The sequence below is a fragment of the Haliaeetus albicilla genome, chromosome 3, assembly GCF_947461875.1.
Source record: "Haliaeetus albicilla chromosome 3, bHalAlb1.1, whole genome shotgun sequence".
NCBI lineage: Eukaryota > Metazoa > Chordata > Aves > Accipitriformes > Accipitridae > Haliaeetus > Haliaeetus albicilla.
The window spans coordinates 49106690-49134188 of record NC_091485.1 but is presented as its reverse complement, the minus strand read 5'-3'; positions in this window follow the sequence as shown (position 1 = coordinate 49134188).

Genomic DNA, 27499 nt, shown 5'->3' with positions numbered 1-27499 from the left:
TAAATAAGATACTAAGTTTTATGGACAGAAGTTCAAAAATATTAGCAATAACACTTCAACAAATTTTTTTAACAAATATAGTTTATTCTGAAATATCCACAAGAAACTAGAACATAAAAAATGTTAAGACATGAACATCAAACTAGTTTCCCATAGAACATCATAGAAGTTGCTAGCAGCACATTGTAATTAAATGTTGGCCTTTGGCATTAATTTTGCATGTCATAAAGAGACTTTGTAAAATGAGATATAACTTTTTAATAAAAAAATTAGATATGCTTTAAAAGAAGGAGCAAATAGTGATCAGTTACCACCAAGCTGATGTGGTTCCTGGAAGACAAATATATAGCAGTAAACAAAAAAGCCGTTAAAAAGTAGTACTGGATCAGACAACCTGGTTTGAACCTGGTGTTCAAAGTCTCAGGTATTCAGTAAACATCAGAACAAAACTTCTACTTGGCAGTTTCAAGTTGCTTCCTTATACTTTTGCCATACATCTAAGAAACAGAACAGTATAGAAACCTTTTCTCGATATTGCAGCATACTGTATACTTCAAGTTGACACAGTGCATCTAAGTACTATATATAGTATGCGTGTTATAAAAAATATAATTTCATGAAGTAACACGGTAGATTAATAAAAACATTTTTGCAAAGTTTTTTAATAGTATAGTTTTTTCCAAATTCATGACTTATGAACTTGCAAAAGTACTGCAGTATTATTTTGTTAATGGAGTTTAAAGGATATACACATTTAGTGGCACACCTTTAGACAGACACAAGCAAATAAACATCATTCACACAAATAATCTTCTTTCTTTCCCTTTGCCTTCACACTGTTTCTGAAGATAAAGCAATTTTCAGGATATGCTTAGGATCCACTTTTCCCATCTCTTGTTAATTGTGAATTTGACTGTACAGTGAAGGTCCTGCTGGGGAAGGCAGTGTGTGAAGACTCTCCTGACATGCAATAAGGGCACGGCTACAGAGTCAGGGGCAGACAGCCACGAGTTCAACCTCCCTCATGCATCCCCAGCAAGGCACCAGCCAGCTCTGGCTCCCAGGTTGAGCAGGCCTGTCAGTGTGGGGCTGTGCTCTGACTATGCCCCCGGGAGTATGGACTTACTCTTGTGCTAATTCAGCTCCTCAGCTTCAGAATAGGTTGGCATCCCCTGCTCCAGTAGGTCTGAAGCCTTGCTGGAGCCCTGAAGGTGCTCACAGACAGAGCCAGCACGTTGTGCACAAATACAGTATTAGGCTGTCCCAGTCCAGTCTCCTTAAGACTTCTTCGTAGGTAGTGGAGACTGGTAGGCTTTTCAAGGGAATCATGCAAAACAGGAATGTAATTTAGATTTTCTAAATTACATCCTGGACACTCCACCCTGTCACACAGTAACTTGCTTCCTGTGCAGTAGTTTTTCATGTAGGTAAGCCACAGTCAAGAGCCACAGTCAGTTTGAGATATGCTCTCAGTTCTGGTCTAACAAAGCTGCCTTGTTTTTAACAAGCCTAAAGATACTGTGAAAGCCCTAACACATTAGACACAACAGTTTTCAGTTTTTAAATATCTAAGAAATTAACTTTGGGGCAGGCACTAGGGCTCACAGAGAGAGCCAGCAAGTTGCCTTCCACAGGAAGGGTCAGCAGCGCTCCCTCCCCTTCAGCAAGGTTCAAGTTCCAGTGCTTCCACATTTCAGCTTTGTCTCTTCTAAACCAAACTATTCTCTTTTTGGTGACTGAAATTGCTGATTGCCAATGAATCTGTCACCCCACAGGTGGTACTATGTTGTTGTACTATAGTACATAGGCAGACACAAGCTTGCTCTGAGCTGACCAGAAATCCTGTGACCAACATTAGCACAAATGCCAATTTGGGTTAGTGGGACTGAACCCCATTGGTTTGATTCTGCACCCATGGCACAATGAATTAATGACTCAGACCACCTTCCCAGAGAAAAACAAGAGTTGACACTGCTAGCTCTCTCTTCCATGTGGGAATGATTTAGAATTACTGAAGTTAAAAACAACATCCTGAATTGCACACAGCAACCTGCTGATAGTCTGTGCAAATTAGAGAGCAGTGATGCATATGAGCGCTGTGTGACACACAACTTATTAAACAAAGAACCACATTCTGCATTAGCTCCATGATTAATTGGACTAAACCTCCAGAGAGGTTTCCAACATGCATCACCTGCCACATGGGACGGTTTAACTCAAAGAGATATCTTGAAGGTAGGTTGTAAATGTGATAATTTATTGAAATGAGGCTGCAAAGCCAAAGAAGTACAGATAAAATATGATAACAGTACTACGACCTTGTATTTTAGTGACTGACAAATTTTAACTGTTGAATTTAGGAAACTGTTTAGTAAAACCATGACTCAGGCTGCTACAGTGACACTAAGAGTTACTATATGCTTTAGCCAGAATGTGCATTGGAATAATCTTACAGGTAAACTAAGGCCAAATTAATGCTCCTTGCTACGTATTAGGGAATTTTGTGATCCCTATTTGTCTTTTACACTGACACTGAAATAGATGTAGTTGTCATTAATTACATCAATATATCTATGCAGAGGATAAAGTAAAACCACAATTTGTAGAATTTTGTGCAATTAAAAATCAGATTTACATCAAAGAAAAGCAGCTGTGTAAGTGTTTACCCATCCCCTTGGCTGCTTTGTTGAGGGCTTCAGAGAGTCTTGTGCTGCTCATAGATTGCTCTGGAGATGCTCATCCCTGTCATGAATTTCATTCATAGAAAATAAGCATTCAGTTTAGTGTTTGTTACACTGTAACACAAACGGCTAACTCCCCAAATCCTCCCACAGCACCAGCTTTCAGGTAAGTACGATACATTTTAAAAAAGATTTAATAGAATTTTAACACTGAGGAACTTGCAGTCTAATTTGGACTCTTAGAGAAACTTTTGTGTTTTTTAAAAAAAAAAAAAAAAAATTGGCGTGGAGTTAGGTAGGAGACTTACTTAGGACTGAGAGCCAAATAAAACAAATACACTTAGAAAACTGGACTGGAAGTCAAACAGCAGCTATGGTCCAGTCCAAGGCTGCTTTGGGCTTCTCTTAAAGTGAGTGATGCTATGAACTCAAGATGTGAAAGAAATATTCAAAGGAGGATAAAATAAAGAAATATCTGGTCAGAAAGATTAAATGTCGAAAAGTGAAATGCTCAAGCTAAGTAGCCTGCATGGACTGACAGTTCAAAAGATGAAACATAAAGAAAAAGGAACATTTTAAAGATTATATCAATCGACAAGGCCCTGAACAATCTCCCTCCCAACAATGGAACTCCTTCTATTAATTTCTTAAAAAATGTGTGAGAAGTAGAGAAATCTCTGTAATGGAAGAGCACTACTTTACTCAAATTAGCTATAAGCACTTTTGGTACAGTTTGGTCTTAGCACATCAAATAGACAAGCCGTTTTGGACTTTTTACCCAATAAGTAATGTCTCCAGTCATAAAATGTCGATTAACAACTCACTTGTGAAAATCTGTTCATCTGTTTAGGAGTATTTTGCCAAAAGCACACATGGACAAATTAGCCTCTTATAGCTATGTGAATGGATGTTACTGTCTGAAGTCAAAGGACTAGAATAATAAAGAAAAATGAACCAAAGATGCCCAGTTATATATTTCAGATATGAAGCATTGTAGGAAATAATAAGAAAAAATGATTTATCCTAGGCTGAGGACATCAGACACATACTGTAACTTCCATGATTGCATTTCATTTTTCTGGTGAAGTTCAGGGACAATAGAATAAATGCATTGACTGACTTACTGCATGTTTTGTTTTTCTGGGTATATTTCAGAGACAGAATAAACCATGCCTGACATCTAACAAACGTCATGTACGTTAATAATTGCTGCTTTTAATGCATCAAAGTATATTTCCTTTTTTAAAAAGCTTGGATAATTGTAATAGAGTGGCAAATAGGATTAAGTTGAACATTAAAAAAATATTTTTTTTACTTCTTAAGCAAGACAAAAATTACTTTATCTCTTCAGAAAAAGTAATTAATGTATTCAGTGTTTATCCCAAGGCACTTGAAAGGGAATATATGGAACTACTATTATTCTGGTAATAATTGCTGTATTAATGTCCCTCTAAATAACTTGAAACTCATGTAATTACCTCTTCAATGTTTGTACCTCTCATGCACTTTTATAGTTTAAGATAGTTGTGAAAACCTTTAACAATAATGTTATGAACAGAAGGAAGGACAGGAGATGGTGAGATTACATGAGATCACCAATTTCAGCAAACAAGGACAGCCTGCCATTGCTGTCTTCTTGTGATAATTCTAAATATTTAGTGTTTTCTTTTGTAAATTGTATCATCAAGATGTCTAAAATAATCTCATGTAAAATAGGAAGGTACAGTAAGCTTACATTTATTTAATTTGTTGTTTGGTTATTTAGCATATTACAGGACAAAACATATCTTCCAATTGAAAATTATCTGTTTTCAGCAAAACTTTTAACGTTATTTGGAAGTATCTACTCCAGTGAATACTAATGTGAAAAATGTTTTAAAATGTACATCTCAAAGCCTGGGAGTGGAGATAAAGAAAGTAATATTGGTTCTGAAGAGTCAGAAAAGCTCAGGTTTGTCATTTTGTACATTTCCTTATCTAAACCCAGGATTGTTTATAGTTGTGCCATTTCTGACAGATGTTTTTGCCCCTGTTCTTAAAGATATCCCAGTAACGGAGATTCTGCAAACCTCCAGGCCAATTTATTCCTGCATTCAACTATTTTTACCATTAGAAATTATAAACTTCAGTAAGAAAAATTTAAGTCCATTACATCATAACCTATCCATCATGGAAAATGGGGAACAGATAATTCCCCTCTTCTTTCTGTATCTTGAGAAAACTTGCAAGACTTTTGTCAGTACACTTTTTTCTGCTCAATTCTTCAGTTTCTGATTTTGGATTTTGGTCAAGTTTTCTGCACCCTAGAAAATTTCATTGATCTCTTCTGGTCCTTCTCTAATTGGACCATATCTTTATTGAAATGCAGAGACCTGATCTAGTGAAAAATGTCCCTGCCCATGGCAGGGGGGTTGGACTAGAAGATCTTTAAAGATCCCTTCCAACCCAAACTGTTCTATGATTCTATGGTATCATGCTTTCAGAAACTTAAGACACCGTTACACAGGAAATTAGAGTAAGTAATCAAGACCTATTCATTTTATACTGAAAGGATATTACAAACGTTAAGAGGCATTCCATTAAGAAAATTTTACAAATGGACTGTCAGTGCTGGTTTTCAGCAGATCCAGTTTCTTTCAAAGTCAGTTTCACCTTAGTAAGCTGATTTCCCAACTTCTCCTTAATATATACAACAAACACAAAACCAAAGGCCTGCTCACTGCATCCAGTCCCATGCTGTTATGAGTATCTATATGTTATAAAGTTTTTTCAACCATTTATTTAGCTGCATCTTTAAACTAGTAAAGTTTCCTATATTGTAAGAATATTTTAAAAAGCCATTCCTTTGATGGTTTTAATTTTGGGCTTCCATCAAGTGTTGACGAGCTTATACATGTTTACTGCTTTTTTCTGTTCTTGGAGATGAGTCACATTGCTTCTTAGCCTTCACTTACTGAAGTGAACTTCTTAAATTTTTTTGGTCTACTATAAGACAGGTTTGCTATCTACCTACAGATCTTCCCTCCTTTAGACTATTTTAAATTTAACTTTCTTGAACACAAGTGACTTAGTTACACATGATATTCTAGGTAGGGCTTTCCTTATCTCTCTCAGAAACCCCTGATACTATTTCCTAAGATGAGGCTGTTATTTTTTTCACAGATACATTGTATAGTGGCCTATATTCTTTCTGTTCTGGATTAACACAGTTACGGGTTTTATTCCTCTGTTATTCTCAATTGATAATCTTCCAGTTCATAGAGAGGTCTTTTTTCATTAGTCTGCAAATGCATGGCTTTGCACTTTGCACTACCATACTTCATCCCATTACCATTGCTCCAGCTTTCAAGGTCATCAAGTCCTTTGTGTCCCCTAAATTCTTCCAACCCACCTTTACATTGAAAAAGTCTAATAACTTTGTGTCACCAGAAAACTGTGTTAGAATGTTTGTGTGAGCCAAGATAATAAATGAAAATATTAAATCAGACCAGTCTCAAGGTTGATCTTTGAGGAACTCCCTTAGTAATCTTTCTCCAGCCTGGTAATTCCTCTTTCAATGTAAGCAAGTGTCTTCTCTCCACATTAACCAATTTCTTGTCCACCTTATCTGTCTGCTCTAGTATAGTAAGTAAATTCCAATGCACTATCACATCAAAGACTTCCTTGAAGTAGATTAGTTCTGCTGCAACATTATTCTCTAAAAACAGGACAACAGAGTATTTCACAACAGCAAAAATCTAGCAAAGATCATCAAACAACTTTCAAGAAATTTATGTTTCACCATCTCCCTTTGTTCTTTTAATTCTGTATCTTTATTATAAAGTCCAAAACATGTTTTAAAGCCCTGTTTATTACTGTGATCAGAGAAATGAGCCTGCAGTTTATTTGAACACATTTTCCTCTTTCTTAAACATAAGCATCACATTCCTCTTTATCCATTCATATGGTGTTGATGCTGATTTGAGAAATAAGAAATCTGTGTGGACTGGCAAATCTCTCAGTATTCCAGAAAAGCAGCTACCTGCCTCGGAGCAATGTCTGTTGTGATCACTTTTGCTTAGTATGCACTAAAGTCTTTCTCACAGAGAGCTGAGGGAAAGTATTCATTTAGCTTTGGGCCTAGATTTAGAGAATTCTTAACTGTCTTTGCTTCCTATCCCATTGACAATGTACAAATTCTCCATAACATCTTTCCTTGTTCTGTTCTTATGTGTTTTCATTTCCTTTTCAAAGTCAAACTCAGCTTGAGTTTTGGCAATTCCACTTTAGTCCTGTATTTTTTAACTCTAAAGTCCTTTTTTTGCTGATCAATGTTGAGTTCAGTTCCTTCCAAGCTGTCTGTTTAGTTTGCTGTGGAAACCATTCCTAGAAGGCTAGGATGCAAATTCTGTATGTTTTCAACCTTGGATTTGAGTGACAGCTGAGCCTTATACACATTTTTTATCTTTAGTCCTTCCAAATTGATAGGCTAAGTTTTTTTTAATTATCAGGTTAAGAACTGGACCTCAGACTCCTAAGCTCTAGTCTCACAGTCCACAGTAACACTTTGTCAGCCAAATCCTCCTGTTTTTGCAGCCAGTGTCTGCATATGCTTCCCATGATTTAGAAGTTTTGTTGTGAAAAAAAGCAGGACTCTCTCTAATCTCAAGAGTAGAGATCAAGGAGTATAGATCAAACTCCTTTTTTACCCCAAGATAGCTCTGATGAGGAAGTGATATATATATTGCTCCATTTGACATAGCTCCATGATGCTTTTGAACTCTTTAAAATAACCTCTACTCACCTCTCTTTTCTCCCACAACACAGCACCCTCTGGTTTTTCCATTTGAAGCTATTTAGAACTTACAGCTTGCACACTGAATATTTCATTATATTCTGTTGGATATTTCTCTTAGATAGGACACCTTTACAGACTTAACTTTCCACAGTTTTTTTACATTATAATGATGGAATTTGGAAGTGAGAAGTTCATGCTGTTCTCTGCTCATTTTCTGTGTCTTTAAATGGGAGGGGTATTATCCTTCCTCCTATTTAGGGCAGAGTGATTGGCTCAAGACAGGTGCTGTCAGAATGACTGACAAACACTGTGCTTTCTCTGTCATGTGGAGCTTACTTATTTCTCTCTTATTTCCTTGTCATCTAAGTGGAAGGTCGTTTGGCCTGATAGGATACAATATGCTGTGTTTATGGAAATAGCAGCACTCTCACAACCTGCAAAAATAATTTAGGTAAAAGTAGTAACTGCAAAGGGTATGAAATATAATAGGACATCAAATTGACCAAGGTGAAGAAGGGGGAGGGGGCATAGAAAAAAAGGATTTAGGGAGACATATGCTGTCTTTTCCGTAAGCATATTTGGTTTTAAGATTGTAGTATATTCTTACAAACTATTGTTATTTCCTACTTCCTGAACTGAGGAAATTCAAAGCCAGTCTATCTCAAGTGTCATCACTAACTGATATTTTCCTCTGAGTACATTTTTTGTCAGCCGTTAAAGACAATTGGCTTGCTAAACTAAAAATTAAGTTTTGCTCCCATATGTACTCATCTAGGTCCTACAGAGGACTAGCAGGGACACTTGTGCATTTTATATCAGTTAAATATGCATACATGGTATGCATGCATTAACATCACATTAGATCCAAATTCCTAAAACTTCGTTTTGTTGTTGCTCATTGGTGAGTCCTGCAGAGAACTGGAAATGAACATTGCTTCCTGTAGCTCACCATCTGCAGACAAAGGAGCGATTGTTTCCGTTGCTACAGAACTCAGCCCCTGGTCAGCTGGAGCTCAGCCAGAACAGTTTGCTTTCCTAGCACTGGTACCAGCATTAATTGCTATTTCATTTACTGTCCAGGGCTATGTATATCTGGAGGTTTCTTGTTGCAGCTAAAGTGATTCTAGGCCTTGAAAGTGGCACAACAATTCACTGAGAGAGGCTAAGCTGCGTAAAACTCCCAAGTACATTGTGGTGTAAACATCTTGCAAATATTTAGCTGGCTAATTGTAGGTAAGAGTAACCATCAGTTTGGAAAACAGCCAGAGTTCACCTTACATATTGCACTGGCATCAGATTATCCATGAAGGAACGGAGAGCTGTCTCACATGATGGAGCTATTTGGGCACATTGAGTCATCATGTGCCAGCGCTTCCACAGTAGCTTCTGTGTCAACTGCAGCCAGTGAAACACCTCTCAATGAATGTTAGAGAAATTTGCTACTGTCTTTAGAAAATTTTATCAATAAAACACCCATTTCATTAAATGCGGTAAGTGGCACCTGAAGAGAGTGCAGATCACATTGTTAATGTCATAGTTGAAAAAAATTATATTTTTAAAAGCAAACTTTAAATGTTAAGTAGGCCCTTTTATAACATAAAAATTATCATACTTGACCTTCCACGTGCTTTTACACTGCTGACTGATGGTCATATGCTGCTAATGCTTCACCAAATGTCAAAAAATACCTGAAAACAATATCAAGACAACTACTGTACGTTTATTTACATTTGCAACTTCATATTCTCCAAGAAAGTTAAATAATCAAGGATTGATAAAGTTAAGAATATGAACACACTGCCATTAGTATTCACTTATCAATATTCTCTAAATAGTCAGAGCACTTTCAAAAAAAAATAGAATTTAATTGACCTTAGGTACATTCTCATAGAAAGCTTGAAAAAGGGTATCAATATGTGCATCCCCTTGAAAATTATAATTCTTCAGTGTCATTTATTTTGTTGTAGCATAATTGAAATGAAGTATAACAATATTCTATCCAGAATTAGCCATAAACTAGAAAAAACATATGTCTTCAAGGAAAAACCTGAAAGGAGGAAGCAACTCAGTATTTTAGAGGAAGAGCAAGAATTCAATTACCTGAATGAAGATGAGAGGTAGGGAGTTGGAGACAGAAGTAGAAGTGGAAGGGCAACCTGGAGATGGCTTTGGAGAGGGAATCAGGTTTGAGAAAAGGAACCAACTGTGAAAAATGTTGGCTGTTTTGTTTTAGTTTAGGCAGCAGGATGTTAAAACTGGGGATGATGAAATTGTGCTGAAAAGAACAAATGTATAAATAAGAGAAAATTCATACAATTAACATGTCAAGAAGAGGTCATCAAGATATCTAATAGAACAGTCTACATAAACTGAAACCATACCAGACCCTTCTTGAGGACAGGCCAGCTGCACTGTCCAGTTGTTCATTGTAGGTGTCCTCTGCAGGCTTCATATCTGCCTCGAAGAAGACCATGAGAGAGAGATGTGTAAATTATTTTCAGCCAATTTATTGCAAACATAAGAGGGGCTTTACTGAATATATTTTCATGTGGTGGCTAAACAGATCTATTGAGCAAACAAAACCAGCTTTTGCATATCAGACATCTAGTTGAATGCACATTTCATTAGATAGGAATCCGGGGATTGCTGTTAAAGAATAAATTATAGTATAAACATTGAGTTAGCAAAAAGATCCTCAGTAACTTGGCTGTAAAATCTGAAGTCTTCACTAACTTTTAAAGAACTGTGTCTAGCGGTATCCATTATTACTGTGTGTGGTTAGCTAATGTTCTGAATAAAGACAGACTGTTCTAGCTGTAAGGGCATTGAATTTTACTAGCCAGAACTGTGTTTCTATCTATCAGCAAATCAATTTTCTGAAAAATATAAATTTGAGAGGGAGGAAGAATGGGTTACAGACAAACTGCAGGGCTGTTTCGTATGGAAAACACTTCTGGTCAGGAAAAAAAGCTCTTTTTTTTTTCCTTTACTGTTTCACTTCAGCATTTTTAAAACAAATGTTTTTGCTTGGCCTCAGAACACCAAAAAATTCATTATTCATGCAAGTCTATGTGCAGCCGTCATCAAATATCCTTTATTTGACAGTGCACATTCCCATTAGTCAGTCAGCCTATGAGAACCCCAGGTTTATTCATGCAGTAATAATTCCAAGTACCAATCAAAAATTCCTGGCAAAGTCTATTCCATTTGGCAAATGCTGAACTGAAGTCAGTGTGATTCATGCTTTTGTGCCCACATGGTTCTACAAAAGCAACGCACTACACGCAAAGAAGAACTCTGAGATCATTAGCAGATCCTCAGAGATATATCACTAGCACTGGTGGCAACAAACAAAAACAAGGAACTTTTTCTCTGATTCTGAAGAGTTTCATGACAATCTGTGACTGGGTAGAGATGGGCAATTCCGGTCTTGTTTTCTAAGACCAAGGCTTTGTAAAACTACTTTCACTCCTTCTTAGAGAACTGACTCTTCTCGCAGAACTAAAGCAGTGATTTAGAACTGCAGGAGTGATCATGCAAACATTACATGTTTGAGAGGTATAACAGTTACAAAATAACTATATCAAGCAAATACTGTACTAGCCTTTTTTTTAAATACAATATGTATTTTTCTTTGCAAGCTGGTAAAAAACCACAACCCACCCTGAACTTTTATTTTTGTTTTAAAATAGTGTTTACAGTCAATTCTATTTATTTCTTTATTTTGTACTCATAACTGTACTCCAAAATTTCAACAGTCTGATGATTCATTCATATTTGATCTAGATAATTTCTATCTTGCCATGGTATCAATCCGGCAGACACAAGAAACATTGAAATTTGTCCATAAACAGGTAGTTTTGTTAATAATCTCAACAAAAATAAAAATATGAACAGACTGTAGGCTCAGTTATGCTTTTCTTATGTGTGAATTGGAATATGCAGAAGAACATCACTGGACAATTTTGCAATATCATTATAGTAAGAAATATAATTTCTCCATAAATACAGAACTTTTCTTTTACTCTGAGAACGTTCAGATGGGAGAGAGCAATAGAGATAGCTCACGTGATTTATATCAGTGAGATGAAGTAAATCCATAAATTCAGGCTCCATCATTAAAAGTAATTGCTTACCTACAGTTGCTACATTAGTCTATCATTTCAATATAATCTTCAATTTTAATATTTTATTTTGTCAGTAGAGGGTTCTGTTCTGAATCACATCACTCATTTATTGGCATCTCAGTGACTACTACACACAAACTTGTTGAAAACTACCTTTAACTGGAAACACCACTAAATTACAATTGTGTGTTTACTGTGACCATTTTGTCTTTGACACTTTCACATACAGTGAAAAAGGGAACAAAACCTTAAAGAACTGAAACACTATTCCCATTGCTTCCACTTTTAAATGGAGAATCACTTGCTGAAATGTATATGAAGCATGTGTTATTGTTCAGAGGCCCAAATAAAGGTTCAACACCCAGATGTTTAAGGCACTTGACACAGTTACAGGAAAGATGCCTATTCTAAAAGAAGTCTAGCCTTTTGCAACCATGCTGCATAATATTTTGTCAAAAACTTACTGTGCCATCCTTTCTTCTGCACCTGCTTTTTATGGAAGACAAAAGGAACTCATTTCATATGTAAGAATACTTGACTGTCACCTGATATTTTAGCACTGGGGAGAGTTGGTTACAAACACCTATTTAAAATCTTTAACGCTGTCATACTGAACTTTGGAATAAAATTGCAACAGCTGATATCAGGAAACAACTCCCATTGGATTACCAAGGCTTTGCATACCCATTGCGGTATTGCAATGACATAGGATAAATCACTGGATTCACAGATGCAGTTTTATTTTTCTAGATATATGAGATATTCCTGTAGTTAAAAAAAGAACCATGGAGATATGGTAGACTGATAAAGTTCATCTGCCTCTTATTATATATTCTAGGCTTTCACTGTTACCCCATCACCTTTGATGTGTGTTTATTTTCAATAAAACAGAAAAATAAAGTTACTTTTGGTATGTTTTATTAAATTTCTATCGGATTTACTCTTTAATGACACTCTATTACCCCATAAAATCCTGCAGAAATTAAAACTCTATAGAAGATAAATAAATACAAATACTTAAAAGAAAGCTAATATTTAGAGGCAATGCAGATTTATTCAATTTTTCTAAAATCAGGGCCATAGGAATTTAAGTAGATTTTTCACTCTCGCTAGAGTATGATTTACACTCTTTAATTAACATTCCTCCTACCATGACTTTATTATAGAATAAAACTCAAAGGAACATCAGAAGAGCTCTCACTCAGAAAAATAATGATGCCAGCTGTCAATTACTGCTTTAGAGTGAAATATCTCTAATTCTTCTTATTTTTCATCAATTGGTCTTTGCATAGGTAGAAGTATTGTGTACTTGGACCACCTTTACAAAGACAGCTGTTGCTATTCAGTTAAGTAAACACCATATACAACTGCAAAAGTCTAATTTTCAGGTATCTCAGAATTTTTTAACCATCAGACCTTGAGATATTTGCTGAGGCAGGTGTCAGACAGTAACTATAACTCTGATGCACAGACAGGGATAGTGCTAGACTTCAAGATACCACACCCATGATTCTTCATTATCTTTTTCAGCAAGAGCAATCTTCAGAAGAAAATATTGAAATAAAGAAAGACCCAACCGATTTGGAGGAATGAAAAAAACCCCAAATATCTTTGACTCTGAATTAATTTGTGTTATATTTTTGTTTCACAAAACCCAAGTTTGTACTTCTGTATAAGGACTCCACTTTTCAGGCTGCCTTGGGGAATCTGAAGCTCTAACACTAGGCTATTTGCTCAGACTAACTTTGCTGCCATTATCCTTTGCAAAGAGGAAAAGCTTTACTGTAACCAGTCACACCTGAACTTAGTGATATACCAAAGACCCAAAGTAAAACAGCAAGACCCATCAGGCACAGGAAACAGCTGCTGACTTGGTACAAAACATCACAACTCCTTTGATTCTGAAGGAGCCACATTCTCTTATTCTATCTCAATAATTTACCAGACTGTGTTAAATACTTCAGTTCTTCAGAAAGAGCTAGCTGTGATAACAGAAGTCTTCGGTTATATAAAATAAATCATCAAGTCAGTTTATTACCTGTCTCAGTTTTTCTCTGGAGAATGATTCTTCCAGACAACATTAACTATATCTCTTGGCCACTCCAAAGCCCATAGAAGTCTCTAGAAAAATAGTTCTTTAATGTATCTCACTCTCAATTTATACACAAAAAATAAAGATGAATGCCTGTTGTCTCTTTTCCGTGAAGTATTGAATACGGCTGGATGGAAAACAAGATTTCTATCTTATGATAAATGTCAGAGTTCTGGCATTTGTTTTCAGTTCCTGATGTGAACAAAACAGGCTTTCAAGAGTTTGGGGGAAGAAAAGGGAGAGGGCCAATTTCAGAGGAGCCGATACTCATAGCATGCATGAAAATTTTAGATTCTAATCCGTGTCTGGGGTAGAACAGACTTAATGCCTTGTTTTCTATGTCCAAAGTGAAAGCACTTAGCAACAACTTTCTCTGGGGAATTTGTCTGTGGACCTTTGCTCACAAAATCTATCCTGGGTCCAAGAAATCTTTTCAGGCAAACTTTGGTTGACATCAGGATAACTTTGTGATACATTAGTGTGAAGGAATCTGTTTTTTTACAACAAATTTTAAATAAAAAGTATTTCACCTCAATCACTAATTATGACCCCCAACAGTTGTATAGCTCCAGCCCCTGCCTAGTCCCAGACTGGCACAGCTGGCTTCAGGGGTAGGTGATGGCACCAAGAACCTGAGGCAGTATTCCCCAGAGGATGGGGGAACCCCACTTCCCAGTCCCAGTTGGAATAGCACCTACGCCTTCTGCCACATTGTGATCAGGCTTACAGCCTCCAATTATTAATGACTAAAAGAAGGGGAACAGGCTAAATGCTACCTCCATGAGGCATTCAGGCCATCCACCTGAGACCTACTATGGTTTCTTTCTGTGTAGAGCCATAAAAGGTGCTTGTATGGAGGTCTGGAACTGAGGTCAAGCTGTAGAAAATCAGGGCTTATTTCTTTTCTCTCACCAAAATCTCTGGTTTTCTCTCAAATTCATCAAATTAGCAAGTGCAGCAGGTCTTGCCTTTCTTATTACTCAATGCTAGTTCCTTTTTTTTTCCTTTTTCTCATTGTATGTTTTCATAATTGTTATTCCAAGTAAGACATGAAGTTTTCACCTATTTTGGTTAAAAAGGAGAAAAAGAAAATTAGAAACAGACATTTTATAGTAGGATATAATTTTCAAATAAACCTTAAGTACAGTTTCAGCAAATGGCACTGTAACAAGCAGCAATATTTCTTTAAAACTTCATTTTGCTTTATCTGCTAATTTTAGACAAACATGATACTGAAATTTCAACTAAGAATTGGTGGCTACTAAGTAGTGTGAGAAAATAGGAGAGACAATGTTTCCTTGACCTTTTCAGAAGTTAGAAATAGGACACACTTGATCATATAGACTAGTCAGCCCAAGTGAAAAATAAAGAAGGTGGAGTTGTTCTCCACCTAATAATATTGCCATGTCATAATATTGTGCCATTCAGACAAAGGAAGCATCTGAATGTAGCTTTCCTTTGTTCCCAGTTAGCTGTTTTAATAACAAGCCTGCTAACAAAACCCATCATGATCTCTTAAGTCTTGCTATTTAATCTGTAGACCGCAAATGTAACTCATATAGGCCAAATCTTCAGTCTAGGCCAAACCTTCAGTAAAGGCCAAATCAAGGTACCTGATAAAATAGGACCCTTATTTTATTTACACAACATTGTCTTGAACAATTCAGTGAAATCAAAAGAAACTTGATAAGTAATTTTGTTTCACTGAATCAGCATTGCATCTGTGACAAAAATTTCAGACAAAAAAAGATTTGAGAATCCTGGCAACAAGCTCTCTGTAATAGATAATACTAACAGCGAGCTCTCAGCTTATTTTACAATGTCCTGAGGGAGCATTTGAGAACAAAACTTATCCTGGGTTTCTCAAAAAATTTAAAATGGTTTTCAGTTTTCAAGTAATTAAAAATTTTTCAACAAAAACACCCAGTTGTCAATAGGTATTACATATTTTCCCTACAAACAATAAGACATGTAAAACTTTGAAATTTTCAGTCTGACTATATCACTTAAAGAGAACACTTAAAGAGAATCTTCCATGGATATTTAAACTTCAGTTATTTACAGGCACCCCCCCTCCCCCAACTCAGGAACCTCTAAACCTATAAAGACTGATTATGAAAAAATCAAGACCCAGACTACTGGTGATATTTCAATCTTTGGATTAGAATTTGCAGGAGGCTTCAAATAGAAATTTATTGGCCATTGTGGCTCTCATTGAGAGGGCAAGAATAGGGCTTTAATGACAAAATTTAAGTGACACTTGTTTTCTTAAAGCAGATTTACTCCTAGGTGTCCTCCACTGGGACAGAGCAGCATTTTGATCAGCAGACAGTAGCATAAGCTCTGTGGAAAAGAAAATATTTTAACTTTACACATGGGAACTGATTAGTTGATATAGATACCTTTCTTTCTATAATTTGACAATATGAGTTTAATGCCAGCATATGAAGCTACCTTGGCAGACTGTGACAAATACCAGATAAATCTTTGTTGGATCTTTGTTTTTGCTTGAATCTTGAAAGAAGAAAGTTGCTGTGCAACCTGATTCTTCTGAATTTTCCAAAAAGACCAAAACCATCCATTTGTCATCCCTCAGTCACAGGTTCCAAACAAATTCCTGGAGTCATTGAGAATAAAAAGTTTCCTTTAGCACCTTTTGTGGACATGTTGGAGTGCAAAGGAAGGAAACAACATTCAGCACTTATTTGGTCCTGGAGGGTGGATTAACGGCATTAGAGAAGGAGAACTGAAAACTGACTCACCAAAGAGAAGAGCACATCTCTTTGCTTCTGCCACTGCTACTTTACAAGTTGACCTCCACCCCAGCTCTTTTCACAGAAGCAGGTTTGACAGATGAGCAATAATGAGAGTCCAGATAGTGCACAGAACAGACTGCTGCTCGAGCCGCACAAAAGCTAGTCATCACGTAGCACTTGCCAGGCAACTCTCAAAGGACGTTGCACTTCCAGTCCTTTGATCATTTTTTTTTTAAACCGAGCAAGCAGAGTAAAGCTAGACACTTTCAAAAGCATAAACTGTGGTCTGCGACACTCTTCCCTTTTTCCTCAATCCCCTTTCCTCACTATTGCTCTTTGCAAGAGAGACTGCATATATTAAACTTTGATAAATGACAAATAAATCTTGCTGTTCACAGAATGACTGTGGAGTTAAGTTCACTTCCACAGCAATTTCAAACTGTCTGTCAGATGATTTATCAACAATAAATTCAGAAGAAATTTTATACAACTGCATACATATACACACACCAGCACATTAAAGACACATACACCTAATTAGACAACAGATATTACAGTAATGTCTCTTGTTTATTTTCTCATGCTTTAGAGATTTGACCCTTTTGTCAACTTTCCAGTATTTAGACATCCACTCCACTCTTTCACATCCTGGAGAGGACATATTCATGGTGTGCATGACTGCTTTGCTTTCTCTGGCAGACGGAACGTGTTCACTTATCTTTTCCAAAGGGTGGCATCATTTTAGTGCTTGATTCATTTTATGTAGTATTTACGTTTTGAAGCAGCGTGCAAACTTTAATCCTCATAGTGTCCTCAGGAGAATTGAGAGGAAACGTTATCTCTGTTTTTCAGATAGCGAAACAGAGCTTTCACACATACACTAATCAACCTGCAGTGGCTCAGTAAATTATTGCCCATCAGCTGATCTCTGGTAATAGTGTGAGTCCCATTGAGCCCCTTTTATAATTACTTAAATCTCAGTAAAAGAGATCTAAATCAAGGTACTGTTACTTTAGATGGCATAAGCTAGCAGTACCTGCACGCAATTGCAGAGATTCAGCTGTCATTATATCATTCCATGCATGCATATTCACAGAATGACGTAGGTAAACACTTTTCAACAACAGCAGTATCAAACCATTTGGCTCAACTCACTGCTGGGAAAAGTCTAATTTAAACTGCTGGACTTTGCACTGCAACTGCTGAACACCCGCATACTCCATGTAAATTTTGCTGCAAGTGAGCTCTGAAGAGAGATGGCAACCAAATTCTGTAGGTTGGTAGTGTCTTAAGCCACTGCAGCAATTTGAGCCTTGACTCACAGTGACACAGAGTGATCCTGCTTTTCTGAATACCATAAAAATAATTATTACTAAAGTCAGAATCAGAGCTAATCAGTCTAGATTTAATATTTCATTGCAAAAAGATTTCAAGTTGAATCTATACGATTCAGGACTTTACAAAGAGACAAAGTGCACGTTTTCTAGTGTCTTCCAGTAAATGAGTAAAACTTTCAAGAAGTATAACTGAGCTTTCTTCTCTACCAATTTTTCCTGTGGAGAGGAAAATAAATCCTCACCATGAAATTATTTTATAATTTACACAGCTACTTTAAAGCCATTTTAAAAGGCTGGTACAGTTTTATTTCTGGAAATGACAACAAAGATACAAGTTTGGCCTTCTACATAGTGATTTGTTACATGAAGAAAAGAAAGTAACATTCTCCTTTACAGAATTTTTATCAAAATGTAATTTTATATTGAGGCCTCTCCAGCCTGTTGGCCTATCCCTACAGAATTTTCACAGTAAGGCATTGCCACCACAGCTTATATATGATACACAAAACCAATAGAGAGTGATTAAATAAGGCAATGTTGTATAATGACTGTATCTTACAAATATATGTTTAAACAAGAAAGCAAGTACCATGAATTCTTGGAATAAGTGAAAAGAGGGTGAGGGAACGTGCCATGACTGCATATACAAGTATGCTTATCAGAATGTCAAGGACAGAATGAGATTTAAATTCTGCATTGCACAGAAGTACGAAATGAACTGATCTATATTCACTAACATGCAAAACACATGTAGAGGATAGAATGCACTGCATATGTTTTACAGTGTAATAAATGAAGACATAGGGGAGCCAAGCATTGCTTCACCATAAAAGACATTGAGGAGGGATGTCATAAGGCATTTGTAGAACACCATGTAAGAGGCAGAACATTTTAATACAACTGAAAATTAAATACTATTTAAAAGGACAGGACAGCCCTACAGCAAAATGACCCTTAGACAACTGCAACCACAACATTACAGTTCATGAAATGAAGCCAACATTAGAGTCAACAAAGAAGCTAGTCATAGAACTCACCAGAACCATGCCTAGGTTTTTTCTTCTGTTGTTTTCTTTTTGTCAAGGTTACTTTCAAGGAAATAAAATTGTATATGCTGCCTACAGTATATATATGTGTAAAGGATAGATTTTAATTTTAGGAAAAAGAATCAGGTGTAAATGGAAGGGTAAATAAAAAAGATACACTTCTGAAAGCAAATCTTGTCTTCAAGCAATAAAGTAGTAGGAGAAAATGACAAAATTGCACTAGGACTCAAAATTGTTAGTAGGGTTTAAAATAGTGAAGATGTTGGTTTTGTGGTATTTGTGGTGTTAGTTTCTTTTTTCTCCAGCATAAGGACGCTAAAGGATAAGATAAAAACTGAATTTACAGAAGATAGATTGTCCGAGATTATCCAATAGTATTCTGTATAAAATTATTGGATTTTTTTTCTAGATCAGGAATTGAAATAGATGTGATATATTTGGATTTCATGAAGATGCTTTGAACAGGTCTGCATTAGAAATTATTGGTTCATATAGACAAGATGGGGTTTTGCTTAAGAACTGCCTAATATGAAATAACCTATTTACTGGTTTTAAGGAATAACCTGTACACAAAGGAGTAGAAATTACTACAGGGCTAACATAATATGAAAGAAAATAAGGATTTCATAGAAGAAGGAAAGAAGATCCTTCAAGACTGAAGTAACAGAGATGGAAAAAATCCTGATAATAAAATTTGCAAATGCATGCATTTAGGAATTAAGAATTTTTGTTAAAAGCAGAATGCATCTGTTGGAAGAGGCAAAAGAGGAAATCCTGTCATATTTGTCAATATCATATGTCTGCAACCCCCCCCCCATGTAATCATGAAATGAATGCAACTCACATGTAAGTTATTTGTAATAAACAGAGTGAAGTTTTAATACCATTTGAGAGGACACTGAGATCATTCAGGATTCTGAATATAAACTTCGGTCTTCCACGAAGAGGATCTTTGTTGTTTCATTCATTAAACCTACTAAAGGGGCAAAAAATTTTACTATGCTGGTTGGCAGATTGCGGAGCCAATTATATAAGAGAACACTAAACATATTTATATATGCATGAGTTCAAATAAGCATATGTTTGCTTTCCCTGTAAAGCATGGTGGGTGGATGTGAGTCAACTTCAGTCAGATGATCTGGTCAACTTTAATTCCCCTTGTGTTTACTAACACAGATTTCAAGTTCCTGACTGCATATTGCGCTTTCCACAGAACTCCTGCTTCATTCAGGGCACACAATGAATAGTGGCACTGAATGAGCAATTATTGTATTAGAAAAGATTTTTATCCTCAGTCAGTGTGTATTACCATTTATTATTTACAGCTCACCATTCAAGCTTCTGCACTAAAATCAGAACTATTCACTTCCACCTGGGCTTCTCTATTGTATATTCATTCAAAGGAATATTCCAAAAAGATCAATCAAAATTTCTCTTCTATAAGAGCCTATCAATGGGTTTCATGTATTTCAGAGGCTGAGTTGCAGGAAAATAAGAAACACCCATCAGTTACTCGAGAAAATGCTGGAGTTTAGCATCTAGATCCCAGAATACTTCTATAACCACAAAGCTTCCTGCTTTGAGGATTACACATCCCAATTTTCTAACAAACCAAGCAACAGTCCATTGTCTAATAACCTTAGCTATTATAACGCTATGATTCATTCCATACCACAGTCTCCATTCCTCCTGAATCCTGTGAAAGATTACTGTGTGATTATGTGATAAACAACTACAATACCTGTGCAGAAGGTTGTACAAAAAAAATGAAGAAGCTATCTTGTTCCACCATTTCCTAACTTGAGTGTTTCCCATATAAATGTAGAATTCACGGCATATATGTATAAATTATCTGAATCTTCAGCAGTGTTCAGATAAGCATTTTTGCTTTCCCTGAAGTGGAAGGAAATTTTCCTTCCAGAATTGTTTGATATTAGCATTATATTTAGAATTATTTTATTAGCTGAGTATAGGTGACTACATTCATGTATGAGAAAGCGTTTGAATTTTAAGAAGGGAATAGGAAACACATCAAATACAAGATACATTAATAGTATTTTGCTATTATTTAACACCCAAAGTCCATATTAATCCTTGGAGGTCAAAACTCATTTCCATGGGGAAACTAGCTGAGGCCTGAGTACTAAGGATCACTGAGCTTCAGAGCTACATAATGTTATTAGTAAAGACACCAAATTTAGAGACAGTATTTTTTCCAGGTATGTCAAATTAACATTCAGCATGAATGATGGGTAAATGGGACTGATTGATACGTTGTGTCAAAATTTTTTCTGTCTATAATTGGTTTTTGACTAAACATGGGTTTTTTTGTGAAGTATATCGTTTTCATACAAAGTGTGAGGATTTTTTCTTCTGATAAATATAAATGAATATATGAAATATTCAGGTTTGGATGCCATGATACAATGCATCAATTAGGTAAGTCTTAGTTTTAGTTTCAATTCAAAAACTTTTCAAAAAAGTTTCAATTACAGTTCAGAGTTCAGTCAGGTAATTCTGGTATTTTCTGTTGATAAAGAGAGAAAAACATAGTGATGTCTTTATACAAAAGTTGAGAGATAAAACCTTATGAAATGGAAGCCACTGATGGGCATTAGTGTTTTTTTGTGGGGTATTCACTACCCAGTAAAAGTAAGAGATTGCATCATATGAATAATTTACAGAAACATTGCTCTGTCCACTGAGAAATGTCTTAGCTGACATGTACTGGTACAGTTAAGAAAAGGCATCCATCCACATGTTCATTACTTTCACTGAAATTGTCTGTGAGTGATTCCCCAACTGCCTAGATTTGTTTCATCACTATATAGTTCAAATGCCCTACGGATGTCTGAAAACAGCAGGAGAGATGTAGAACAGAGTTTATCATGTAGAAGAAGGAAGCTATTCTGACATGTCTGTGTTCAAAGAAGGCATCCTTCTGGTGAGAGAAAGCACTTGTTCAGGTAGAATGAATTAGCCTGCTATTACAAGCATACTAGCCCTAGGAACTTGTCTGGGGACAATCACAGCAATAAATGTGGATTTAACTGATGCTGTGCTTTTTGAACTGGGTTAAACTCCTCATACAGGAGAACACAGAAGAAGGAGAGATTCTCCACCCCCATCAACTCTCCTTACTCCTTCCTTACTAGTTTAGACATTACTAGTGATTTCCAGATCTCAATTCAGATCTAGCTAAAATTTGTAAGGGAAAAAAAAAAAAAAAAAGTACCTTACACTCTCTGGCTGCCATCTACCTTTTAACCTGGCCATTATTGTCTTCCTCATGCTTCATCATTTCCCCAGTGTAATCCGTTATTTTTTTCCTTTACCACTTCTCTCAAAGCTTACGTTACATCTACACTTTTTTTTAAAGAATGATCCTTTCTCTGAACTAACTTTAAGAAATCAGTCTAATAATGAAGTCTACAAAGAATGCAAGAAGAAAAATAACAATCTGAAACTATTGATCACTGGGTCTTTCTAACCAAAAAGGCTGTGGGGAAGATGCTGTTGGTCTCACAGTCATTACCATTTTGAGAGAGAATAAAAAGGGATCTCTTGTAAGTAAATCTTACATAGCAGTGGAAAATGGAAGTGCAAAATACATTAAAAAAATTTAAAATTTAATAAACTAATAGAAAGAGAGGGAATAATAGGTAACTAATAAAGTGAAAGACAAAATTTAAGAGAGAACAAATGCAGTTGCTGTCTTTTCATTCCTGAAGACAGGAGACCTGGAAAACAGAAGGGAGTATTTCAAATTATTGGAATGTAATTAAAAATTCAATAGCTCAGTGCTGCAATGTCTGATTGAAAGTTAGAAATTACTAAACAAAAGTTTAAAAATTTTAGCAAAAGCAGTTCACTTTGAAATCCCCCAAGCCGGCTAAATTCTAAGAGGGTACAATAGAAAAGTCATTATTCTTCCATTAAAGTGGTATGGTTTCAAGATGAAAATAAAATCCTAAATTACATTAGAGAAGAGCAAAAATGTTTGAGAAAAAGACGATTTTTGTATAACCAAATCTGAGTTTGGAAAACTGTGACAAAGGTGAGAATATCATAAATTCAAAGACAGCAGCATGCTACTGTGGTTAAACAGTTTTTATATTTTAGTGGAAGAGTATTTTCTGTGGGAAATCCAGGATTTACCCAGGTCAGTGCAAATCTAACCTTAAACAGATTATTTATTTCTGAAATTTTGCAATTAGACCTTCTCTTGTCATTAGCTAAGCCAATATCTTTGTAATGATAGTCCCTGAAATCATGCAGTTAGAGCCCCAAAGGCAGGCTTAGTTTTGTGTTTTCCATTCAGATCCCCATAGTATTAAATTTATTCCAAAATAGTCTTGAAACTGCAGCATTAATATCCTGCTATTAATACTTGTAAAGACTGGGATTAATTTCATATAGAAAAGCTTACGTTCCTTAATTTATCTAAAATACAAAGGAGCTAAATTCTTCCTGCACAGTAAAGGCACCTTAGTGTAAAAGCCTTGGAAATAGTTTTGGGCATCTGCATTGCATTGCAGCACTGCTTTATGACCTTCTTTTAGGAATGGAAGAGGAAGAAGTTGCTTGCTTTTGTTTAGCACATTGTTTTCATACTTAGGTAATTTGATATATACATTAAAATTTGTGTTGTGAGAGGCAGTTATTTAAAATCTCATTAGAAATACTTTGATGTTTCAGCAACAAAGTTAGAAATAAAGGGTTGTATCAATAAATATTCATTCTAGCAGGGAAAAAATGGTATAAAGATTCTAACTGGCCCTTGCAAGTAGAAATATAGGGCTAACCAGCTTATAGAAAGTCAGTGATATGCTTGAGAAAGTGATCTTTAAAGTCACAGGACTATTTCTATGGCATTGTGGTCTCATTTTGTTGACAAACCCCAACTAGGTTTCAAACTTGAGCCTTCAAAGAACAAAAACAATTCCATGAAGTGATTTTCCTCAAACAGTTTTAGCTTAAAAAATGGCTAGGTTCAACTGCCAGGTTAGGGTCTATCATTTCCTTTAACCAGGCCTATTTTCAGCATTTCCATCCCTGAAACAGATGGATGTCTGCTCAACACTGTTATTTACCTGAGCTCCTGTGTTTCTCAGATTTCTGTTTCCTCTGGAGTATCTCAGGTTACATTTGGCTAGACAGGTCTCCCAACAAACAGCAAGTGGGGATGTGAGATACTTCTCAAACCATGGACCCTAGACCAGCTCCGAAGTGGTCTGTGAATTGTTGCACCTCTACTCAGGCTGTTTTGGTCTATGGAAGGGGGAGAAGGGTGAGGGAAGTGATTTAGTTTCACTTGCATTGAAGTAGGTGTGAAGCAGTGTTCACAAGCCAGCAAGTGTAAATCACACACGTTTTGCGGTAACATGCTTTCTTTTTCCCCAGAGTAGAGGATGCATGCTAACATAGCCAACCAATGGATTTAGCTGAGAGGTGCCTGTTACTAGCATTATATCTCAGCTGTTATTTCTGAGTGTTCTTTGCAGCCCATCTTCTAGACTAGAAGATGTTGGATATCTCACTCTCAGCCTGAGGGGAGACCAAAATAAGGAAAAGAAGGTCTGATCATCTGAATTGCATGCAAATTATGGAATTAAGCTCCAGCTTCAGAGTATGTCTGATCAACCTTGCCCAGATGCAATCTGACTTGAGCCTGCACAGAATTTGCATTTTATAAATTATTTTCTAAATCCCGTAATTGTAAAACAATGCAACTTTTCTTCTTCTCACACATCATTCATCTCCCTTATGCAAAAAAAGCTTTTGTAAAGATATATTTTTCAGTTATCTACAGCTTTATGCTTTATTCATCACCTTACCCTCTCAATGTCTTTTTAAGCAGCTCCCTTACTGCACATGTTTAAAGATGCCCACTGTTCAAAGCTTGTTTTGCTGCACATTTGTGCATAATTTGGCTTGTACTTGGTTAAGATATCACTAAGACCTTGCATTTTTTTCATCCTTCAGCTGGGGATCTAGGCATGCTTTACATCCTTTACAAATGCTTTACCATGCTTTACAAAGATGAGAAAACATTTTACAGATAGGGTGATGGAAACTTGAACTGGCCAAGTGACTTCTCTGTGGTCAAAGTCCGAGAACAAGGAACAGAAACATAATATTTTAGCCTAGTTTTCTGTTCCAGCCATTAAGGTTTTTCTACTATCCTCAGAGAATTCAAGCCTAAGAAATGTACTGCCACACCATGTAGTCTGTGTATTTCTGCATTTGCTTTCAGCTGAGCTGGATGTGATACATAAGTTGTCTATACTAGTCAACTTTCAGCTAAATTGCTGTTACTTTAAATATCTTTCTCCACCAACTTTTCCCAGACTAATGTTTCAGTGTCATCAACTAACAAGCAAAACATGTCTCAAACTAACTATAATTTCTGTATTGTACTTTCTGCATATCCTCAAGCTGTCCTGAATAAATTTCTTTAAGAAATTCAATTTGAGAGAAAGGGTGAAGGGAGGAAAAAATGTGCTTTGTCAAAGCCTAATCTCTGGAGAAGCATAACCCAAAATGTACTTAAAAGAAAACTCTGAAAATGTAACACCCAAAAAGATCAAAAGATCCCAATTAGTTTCAAATTCACCATTAAATGTCCCTATTTTCCACTTGCATGAAACATAGACCTGCCACATTTTGGTGAAGAATATGAATACACATTAAGCCACTATGACATGAAGTGACCAAATTTGGCATATGGTGTTCATTTAGGATCAGCTGCGTTACCATAAAGATGTGGGCAAATGAAAAGGCAGGACTCAGTAACAAATTAGTCGTCAGGGCCCTGAGGGCACTAACATCACCATGGCCCTTCCTGGCCATCCCAGGGCTGTGTATGACCCTGGTTGCCCTCACCAGACCTGATCCTGACCCCTACCCGTGTGCCAACAGCCCTGCCCGGCCTTGACCCAGCCCGGTCCCCAAGGAAGTGCCTGATGCCCTGGGCTGGGGCTGCTCCAGCTGCCTCCCGGCTGCTGGGCTCCTGGCTGGGGCGGTGGGATGGGCCCTGGCTGTGAGGTCCTGTCCTGCTGCCCCTGGGTTCCCTGCTCATGGCCCCCAGGGAGGCCCCGGCCTGTGCAGAGCCCTGACATCGGTGTGGGAAAAAGTGGAAGAAAGAATACGATAATAATTACGAGCGTGTAGCTAGATTAAGTACTCACCAAGGACAGAGCAATCTAAGAATTTAAGAACGAAACACTAAGGGGTGAGGAATTCAGCACGGAGGTATAACTAGAACTGGGGCGAGACTAAGACGACAAGTTTCAGCAAACAGTAAAGAAATAACATAGAGCTGATTCTCAAGAACATGCTGGAGAGTCACCACATTGCTTGGGTCTCATATCAGCTGAATACATATAAGTTACTATATTCTTCTTCCAATTATTTTGCACATATAGACATGGGGTAAGACTTTAAGAGTTCTGATAAAGTGACATAACAATATTTAAGCTATAGCAAATACAAAGAAGTCATGTCAGACTGCAGAATATTAAACAGTCAAGTTCTCAACTGGCAAAGCTGGTGGTTATTTTGTAAAACAAAATTGTATTTAATGGAGATAAAGTGGAAGCTTAGCTAAGTCAAGGTTTATGAAGATTTTGAGCATCACCATACCTATTTCACTGTCTCCTCAATATTCTGCTGACAAATGCAGACAAACTTTTCTTAGAAATTAGTGTTTCTACACAAAACTTCAACCAATGCATGTGACAAGTTTATAGCTTTCTCAGAAGCCAGACAGGCAACGGAGCAGTGCAGGACTCTGCAGGAATTAATGAGTGCTGCTTGCTTAGCAGCTAAGGCTCCATGCCACCAAGCTGAATCAAGTTTTCTGTCCTAGTTTACACTGGAAGTTCACTTGGGTCATGGCAGTGAATGTCTGCAAGTCAAAATGAACATGCAATGAGAGATATCCAGCTCAGACAACCATGTAACCTGGTAACAGGAAAGCCCATCTGGGTAAAAGCTGAGAATCCTGCACCTGCATTTGTGGCCTATGAAGATCTGAGTGAAAGATAGTGGTGTCTGAAATTCAAAATTATGAATCCTTTTCAAAATGAGAAAGGTTATTGAAAGAACCTCCCTCCTACTGAAGGATGAAAGAGTGGTTGAAAAGTGAAGGTAGCTGAGGTAGCAGAAACTACAAAGGCCAGAGCAAAGGATTACGTTGTTAACCAAGGTAATACCAGATGAGATAAGTCTGGTCAGGAGAGAGTAAAGAATGTAAAGGAGAGTCACATGACAATGAAGAAGTAGGCTGCTTGTTTGCTATTATATATAAAGGAAAATTATTGATAAGTGAAAAGGTGGAAATTCTTTTCTATGAAAAAATGTGGGTTTGAATTCTTGAGAGATGAGGTTGAAATTGTAACCTTGGATGAGAAGCAGTACTTTCCGTGGGAAGAAGTTCATAAAAGCCAGGAAATTTTGGAACCAAAATGAGCTCATGGGCATCAAAGCTGATTGGTTCCCTTGGCTTGTCAGTAACATCTTGAGCCAGCAATAACAAGAATTGTTCATCAGGATCTCTGATTAACCAGGGAAGCCTTGAAGTCCTCCAGGCAGGCGACTTATAAAATTAGTCAGGTGGTAAATGTGATGCTCAGAAGCTCTGAGATCCCTAGTTCCATACTGGGATCTAAAAGGAACAAAA